An 8846-nucleotide genomic window follows, 5' to 3' on the forward strand; every position below is an offset into this window, starting at 1 on the left:
GAGCGATATCCAAATCACATTACCTGAGAAAAAAAGCAAAGTGTATATCGGTGTGCAAAAGCAAGGACTGCATGCAAGGCACTCTGATACACCCTGCATACCACAGGCCTTCCTTGCAGGTGGTTGCACCTGTGGTAAATACTCTATCTATACACATCCAGAGGCTACTGTAGATATATATATGTAGATATATATATATGTATATATATAACGCGCGCACGCAAGCGCGCACACACATAGTATATGTGTGCGCATGCAGGTGCATGCGTGAGTGTGTGTGTCTGTGTATTTGGCCTTCAGATGTTTCTAGAAGACTACATAAGAAACTAATGACAGTCAGGCTCTATGGAGAGGGACATAAAGCCAGAGATTAGAGAGCGATCTACAGCCAGTTTTTACCTTTCTCTAGAAAGGTACGTTTTTATTATGTGCAACTATTACTTTAAAAAATAATTAAAGTAGCCTGGGTGGCTCAGTCAGTTGAGCTTCCGACTTTGGCTCAGGTCATAATCTCATGGCTGGAGAGTTTGAGCCCTGAGTTGGGCTCTGTGCTGACAGCTCAGAGCCTGGAATCTGCTTCAGATTCTGTGTCTCCCTTTCTCTACCCTTCCCCCACTTGCCCTCTTTCTCTCTCTCTCTCTCTCTCTCTCTCTCTCTCTCTCTCTCTCAAAAATAATAAAACTTAAAAATAAATAAAAATAAAAAAATAATAATAATTAAAACTCAATTATACACTCTAAGTTCAATAATCAGTTAACATGTTTTTGGTATATTAGGTTCACATACTTATATTGCTTTCAAGATGTCATTGCAAATGGGTAAAAACCAACATACATTTTGGCAAGACTGGAAAGACATGTAAAATTTAAAGAGTTATGTTTAGAATTTGGTTATAGGATTTTGTTTCTATTTTCAAAATGTCTCCAACGATATTACATTTGGTTTATAATATAAAAAATGTACCAAGACAAAAAGAGAAACTTCACTGAAAAAACCTGGATCAATTACAGAAACTTTTAATTTAATTTTACAAATTCTACATATGAATTAATAACCGGACTATTTCAATGAGAAAAGTTTTCAACCAGCAATAGTGGTGCTTCATGTAAACCTCATTGGCACCAACACTGCCACTGCGCAAAGTTCAACCTGACTATTTTACTAATGGACCAGTTTCTGCATGTAGATCTTGATCAAAGAACAGGAATAAAGTGATGATGGGTAAACAATTTTCACTTCCAACATAAGTTCACAGTCCTTCTGAAGAGATGTCAGAGAACCTAAGACTAAGAACTAACTTGTGTCCCATCAAGTATTCAGTCCACCATGTCACTCTACTGCTCAAAAGCCTCTTGGTAGGACATTGGCAGTGAGTTTGCCTCCCATGACCTTGCATTCAAGGACCTCGCTCTTTGGCACTCTCTCAGACTTGACTCCCACACCTTCTTCTGGTGAGGTGGATTATATTGTACCCAGGGATACATGTACTTGTCTCCTAGACTTGGTTGAAAGCTCTCCGCTCTCATTTGTATCTTCTCAATCCTTTCAAGCCTTTTCTGACTGTTCCAACCCTCAGGGATGGGTCTTAAATGCAGACAGCCCCTACTGCCTGTGCCTATCATCGCATACTGCCACGTGACTTCTTTTGTACTGTTAATTCGTCTTCGTTCCCTATCCTTTCCCTCTCTAGAGATAATACACTGTTTGAAAGAAACTCTGTTTCTTAGGATCCTTGCACATTGTGGAAACTCAGTGGAATAGTGCGCGCCCATAAAGGTACTGCTCTGTTTATTTTGGGCACCCAATAAGTATCTACGAGGTGAATGACTCACATCTGTGACATTGTAATAGATATGTTTTGCAGTCAGCTTTGTGTTTTATGTAAAATACATTGTTTCACAAATGCTGTTCCCAGAACTGACATAGGTTACATTAAAACATGACATGAATGTTACTGTGACTAATGCCAAAAAGGGGAATTGGGAAAATCTACAGAGAAAAAAGATATCTTAAGTATTTCAATTAGTGGAATAGCTCTTGACCTCAGATGCCCTCCAATAATGCTCAGTGATCTAGTAAAGCCATATACGGTGATAGCTTGTTGTGGGGCATATCCATAAAATTTTCTATCCTGGCAGCTAGCCTCCACAAGAAGCACAGGTTATTAAGTGTAAAAACAATAGGTCACTGCTTGAGAAATGTACTGCTTTTTCCATTTAAGAAAATCTCTAGGGACTCCTGGGTGGCTTAGTCAGTTAAGCATCCAGCATTGGTTCAGGTCATGATTCTTGTGGTTCATGAGTTCAAGCCCCACATAGGCATGTCTCCTGTCAGCACAGAGCCTGCCTTGGATCCTCTGTCTCCCTCTATCTCTGCCCCTCCCCCCTCTCAAAAATAAACATTAAAAAAAAGAAAATTCTATATTACCATCAAAAGTCATGTTATAAGAATATTCACTGACATGGAAAAATGTTCACTATAATGCAAACTTCAAGAATTGGTAATAAATAAACATATACACTATTATTTGCTTAAATACATATACACACACAGACACATATATATAGGCATAGCATAGAATAGGGATTAGATTGGAATGGATCATATGTTAATGGTAGTTATCTCTAAGTGAAAAAAAGAAATTTTGTGCTTTTCTGTGTTATTGCAATGTTTTACATTAACTATCCATTTATTATTTTTTTTAATGTTTATTTATTTTTGAGACAGAGAGAGAGCATGAACGGGGGAGGGTCAGAGAGAGGGAGACACAGAATCTGAAACAGGCTCCAGGCTCTGAGCTGTCAGCACAGAGCCCGATGCGGGGCTTGAACTCATGGACTGCGAGATCATGACCTGAGCCGAAGTCAGTCGCCCAACCGACTGAGCCACCCAGGCGCCCCCATTTATTATTTTTTTAATAGGGGAGATATTAACTTTTTATACTATCACTGATTATGTCAATTTCTTGGCCACTTGCCCTCTTTCTTATCTGTTTGTCCCTTTCACCACACATATAAAACTAAACAAGTTTCTTATGGACAATCTGCATAAGTAAAAGGTAGGTTCACACTGGAATGAGCAAACTCCTTGAACAATTCTTAACATCAAGATGAGATAAGCTGTTAGTCAATTTAAAAGGAAATCTGAGATCCCTGTTCACCTCTTGGGGTTCTGTGATGTGTAATACTCACCACAGTTCTTCCAGAAGCCTGACTCATAAGTTACTCATAGAGATAGGTAGGCATATTGCCTTTCAGGCCAGTCTGACACCATCCCTACTCATGTCCACTGTCATTTCCATGTACACACAGGAAGACATGTCCTCTGCTCAGGTGTGGAAAAGACTATTGTAAATACAGTAAAACACACACACACACACACACACACACACACACACACACACACACCATGGGGCCACAGATTACTTTTCAGTCTTCCTAGTAAATGGGCAAAGCAACCTAAATATGATACATACTGGCTCCAAAATCCAAAGAAACTCATCAAACATTGTGCCTCATTGTTAGTGATAGGGAGCTCAAGATGAAGAACTTAACCTTCATTTTTCTATATTATTAAACTCCCCTCCGGAATTTCACTGGGATGGCAAGCCCCTGTATTTCTCAGAATATATCTCCTACCCTCTGTCACAGGACATCTGCCACTTCCTGCTCCCCAGGTCCTGTCTGCACATTGTCATTACTGTCGGGATTAACATGATGTCCTGTAGATGCTGATGGCCAAGACCAGGAGTCGGTGCACTGCGGCCCATGGACCAAATCCAGCCTGCCATCTGCTTTGTAAATAAAGTTTTGTTGGACTCCAACCACACTCATCCATTTGCATATCATCTATGACTGCTTTGGTGCTATAACAGCAAAGTGCAACAGAAACCATATGGACCCAGAGTATTTATATCTGACCCTTTATAGAAAAGTTTGCCAACCATTGGTCAAGATCAATACAGGTTATACGTTATGATCCAGAATCAGAGAATTGGCATCACTTTAGACTTGTGCTACTTACCTCCAGATGATGGCAAACCTGTTTATCTGAATGGAACAAATGCTTTCACCAGATCAGTAGCTGCAAAACAAATGCCAGGAGATGTGTTCATTTGTTTCAGTAAGGAGATCATCTCTAGAATACCAGCTAAGTTGAAATCACCACCCTGTTAACTTTACCCCAGTCCACCAGCATTCTCCATTCTAATGGTGAAAATAATAGGAAATGATGGGAGAAGGAATGGGAATATGATAGCAATCATCAACTCTGTGTCTTCCTGGTCTTTGATATAGTTTCACTGGAAGAGCAGCTTTATTTCATGTTTACACTGTTGTTAGGGAGAGAAAACACCAGTGGCTCCCTCTTGGTTTTTCCTACTCTAGTCATGATTACTCCAACAGGGAAGGGAGCCATTGTGCAGATCCTACAGTTCACTAAGGTCACGTATTCCAATAATACTTTCAAGAGCTAGAGTACTATCTACAGGATGAGCTTGGGTCCCTCTCTGCCTACCATGAGGCAAACAGGAGTCAGAAGCTCACACATCAGGGGCACCTGGGTGCTCATTTGGTTAAGCATCCAACTCTTGATTTCAGCTCAGGTCATGATCTCACAGTTTGTGGGATCGATCCCCGCATCAGGCTCTGCACAAATAGCATGGAGCCTGCTTGGGATTCTCTCTCTCCCTCCGTCTCTGCCCCTCTCCCCCTTTCTCATTTTCTCTCTCTCTCTCTCTCTCTCTCTCTCTCTCTCTCTCTCTCTCTCAAAATAAATAAACACTTAAAAATAAATAGGGGCACCTAGGTGGCTCAGTCAGTTGGGTGTCAGACTTCGGCTCAGGTCACGATCTCACAGTTCTTGAGTTCGAGCCCCACGTTGAGCTCTGCTCTGACAGTGAAGATCCCACCTCAGATTCTCTGTCTCCCTCTCTCTCTGCCACTCCCCCGCTCATGCAGCTCTTTCTCTCTCTGCATGAGAGAGAGAATAACATAAACATTAAAAATAATACAATAAAAATAAAAATAAATAAAATAAAAATTACAAAAAAACTCATAAACTCACACGTCATCTATTCCCAATAAGCCTCTGCTCTGGCAGATAGGAGTGGCATTCCACCAGGCTATAGTTCTCATCAGAGACAGTTTCCAATAGTCTCTAAAAACTTTGGATATTTCTCATTCTCCAGGACACAGTTACTAGGGGAGTGGTTACGGGGAAGGCTAGAAGGAAGGTGCACAGTGTCCATATTTGGTAATACTGTAGTATCTTTCTTGAGGAACCCAGCCTCTTCTTCAATCAAGAAGCTCTGTAGTAGGGGCGCCTGGGTGGCTCAGTCAGTTAAGCGTCCGACTTCGGCTCAGGTCATGATCTCGCAGTTCGTGAGTTCGAGCCCCACGTCGGGGTCTGTGCTGACAGCCCAGAGCCTGGAGCCTGTTTCAGATTCTGTGTCTCCCTCTCTCTCTCTGACCCTCCCCCGTTCATGCTCTGTCTCTCTCTGTCTCAAAAGTAAATAAACATTAAAAAAACTGTGGTATCAACTAACTCCTGTCTGTGACTGTGACTATCTAGCATGGCGGCTTGATGCAGGTCTTTGCTTGCTAAACTTGGATTTGAGGAGGGTGGGATACATCTTAGTGGAATGTCCACTGCTTGCACTCCCAGGAGCCCCACGATAAACGATAGCCAGAGTTATCTGTGAATTAGCCGTTCCCTAAGATCTGTTAATCACGTTTAGATTGCTGCCTAATACCATAACCATGCCAGCTTTGCTCGTGGTATGAATTACCACCACCCGGGGCATCTCTCTAGGACTCTTAGCCCCACAGAGATCAGAAAGCCCACTTCAGGGAAAACTTTTGTAAGAAGCACTCCGACCTGTTGGAATGATTAGTAAATTGCTTTTGAAAGACTCTGAGCCCCACTGGAGATATATTTGATAGGTCAGATTCAGCATTTCTGTGTCTTCAGTCCCTTCTTCTATGCTATGCCAAGGGACTTCTAACCCTTTTGTCATCCTTTAGCATGAGTCAGCATTTGGGCAACCCAAGTTTGTATTAGGATCATGCCCATGCCAAAGCATTTTATACAGAATGCCTGCTGAGTAAATACACATTGATCAAATTGGCTTGATCCAAATTCATGTTTTGCCCTGCTTGATTAAATATCCTCAAAATTCATTCCCACAAATATTGCCCCATTTTACAGAATTATGCTCATTTTATGCTCAGCTGATCCCCATGATTCCTTTGACTATAGCTGCTGAATTCTTTCCACTCTGATTCTGCAGTTTACCCTTAGGGACCACGTTGAGTTATCAATGAAAACAGTTATCAGTAGAAAACACTGCAGGGGTGCCTAAAGGGAACAATGCTAATGAGAAGTGTTAGAGATGGAGTTCAGAAGGATTTCAGAATTGGGGATTCTCCATGTCTCCTACATACTCCTAGATTTTCCACGTCAGTTATGGGGACCCTACTCTTTTCTCATCTGTGCTGTAACATGAACATAAAATAAGTGAAAAGAAAAGTGAGACAGCACTTTCAAAAGTTGGATTTGATTTCTGGACTCTGATTCTGCAGCTGCAAGCAGGAAATAATCATTTTATCATGGTCACGTAAATACTTTGAGATTCATCCTATGCCTTAAAGACTATAAATATTTGAGCATGCCCATCTCTTGCATCAAAATTGTCCAATGTCTTTTAAAACAGAGCCCTGACATTTCCTTTTCCCTGGGGTCTAAGGCAGCCACCTTCCCCCAGATCTTCGTGGTTCTGGACATACAATCACAGACAACACAAATGCTACCTTGGTTGATCTATTTCACCACTCAGTACTTATAGGCTGCTAGTTTCTGTCTTGAAATTTGAATGGAAATCTAACTGCCTTCTATTCAATTTGTAACTGAAAAACAATTCCAATACCCCCTCATCTCAGAAGCCGCAACTTGCAACACATTCTCTGAGACTCACAAAGTTAGAGTTCTTCTATTATAAGCAATAGAAACCAGCTCTGGCCTACCTAAGCAATAAGGAGTGTCTTGTAACAGTAATGGATGACTCCCAATACTGAAGGATAGGCTGAACCACCACAAACTAAAGGTCCAAGGTCACAGTAGTGGCCACTTATAGACCTTCTTTCCAGATGCTGCCACCTGTTAATGGGACAATAATTTCATTCCATCCGTATGTGCCTCTACTCAGGATCCAGGTTTTTGTCATGGAAAACAGGCCATTCTGCAAAGAAGGTATGTTGATCACCAATACATACATACATATATACATACATACGTGCATAATTGCTACTATACTCACCTTGCAGAATTTGTTACAAGGATTTGAAATATCTGTAAAGCTCTTAGTCAACTTCTTGGAACATGCTAACCATTCTTATTGTTTCTATCATTATCCACAAATCTGACTCTTTCCTTCCTGTCTATGGGAATGACAGCAGGTTACTTTGGGGAACTGCTTTCCTCCATACATATCTATAACTGTATCAGTCTACCCAATATTCATTGATTACTTCATGAACATTCATGCTTTTAATTTTTGGTCATGATGTACCCCAGTTGGAATATATTCTCCTTCATTCACTAGATTTATCTAAATTCTACTTGCCCCACATTGTCCAGAAAGCCTATCACATACACATACTGTCTATATCACTCGTTAGCTACTAACGTGTGTATATATTTTTTTTCTAATTTTTTTTTTGTTTTTAGAGAGAGAGCGCAAGCCGGGGAACAAGGGAGAGGGGCAGAGGGAGAGAAAGAGAGAGAGAGAGACAGAGAGAGAATCTTAAGCAGGCTTTATGCTCAGCACAGAGCCTGATGCTGGGCTTGATCCCACAACACTGGGATCATGACCTGAACTGTAATCAAGAAGCAGATGCTCATCTGACTGAGCCATCAGGCACCCCATATATAAATATAAATATAAATATATATATATATAGATAGATAGATAGATAGATCTTTTATTTATGCACTCTAAATTTCCCTAACTAAATTGTAAGCTGCATGCGGCCAGAGATCATTGTAATACGTCTTTGTATCCCCAGGCCTAAACCTTGCTTCTACATAGAAAAGTTGCTCACGATCCGTATCAAAATAACACCAGCATTCTTCACAGAGCTAGAACAAACAATCCTAAAATTTGTATGGAACCAGAAAGACCCCAAATAGCCAAATCAATCTTGAAAAAGAAAAGATAAAAAAGAGGTGATACACACACACACACACACACACACACACACACACACACAATGGAGTATTACTCAGCAATCAGAAAGAATGAAATCTTACTATTTGCAACTATGTGGATGGAACTAGAGGGTATTATGCTAAGTGAAATTAGTCAGAGAAAGACAAATATCATATGACTTCACTCATATGAAGACGTTAAGACACAGAACAGATGAACATAAGGGAAGGGAAGCAAAAATAATACAAAAACAGGGAGGGGGACAAAACATAAGAGACTCTTAAATATGGAGAACAGAGGATTACTGGAGGGGTTGTGGGAGGAGGGATGGGCTAAAGGGATAAGGGGCATTAAGGAATCTGCTCTTGAAATCATTGTTGCACTATATGCTAACTAATTTGGATGTAAATTTAAAAAATAAAATTAAAAAAAAAGAGAGAGCATAAAAAAAAGAAAAAGGAAAAGGAAACCAAAGCTGGAGGCTTTGTTTCTTGTTCAGAGAAAGAGGGAGACAGAGGATCTGAGGCAGGCTCTTCACTGTCAGAGCAGAGAGCTCAACGTGGGGCTCGAATTCAAGAACTGTGAGATCTTGACCTGAGCCAAAGTCTGACACCCAACCCAGATCAATGGAACAGACCCA

The 8846-nt window shown here is 40.8% G+C and overlaps 1 pseudogene; it reads right to left on the reverse strand.

The window, feature by feature from the left end:
* Positions 1–991: 991 nt before the first annotated feature.
* LOC111556497 lies at positions 992–1145 on the reverse strand (annotated as a pseudogene).
* Between the last annotated feature and the right edge of the window lie 7701 nt (positions 1146–8846).

The sequence above is a fragment of the Felis catus genome, chromosome C2, assembly GCF_018350175.1.
Source record: "Felis catus isolate Fca126 chromosome C2, F.catus_Fca126_mat1.0, whole genome shotgun sequence".
NCBI classification, from domain to species: Eukaryota; Metazoa; Chordata; class Mammalia; order Carnivora; family Felidae; genus Felis; species Felis catus.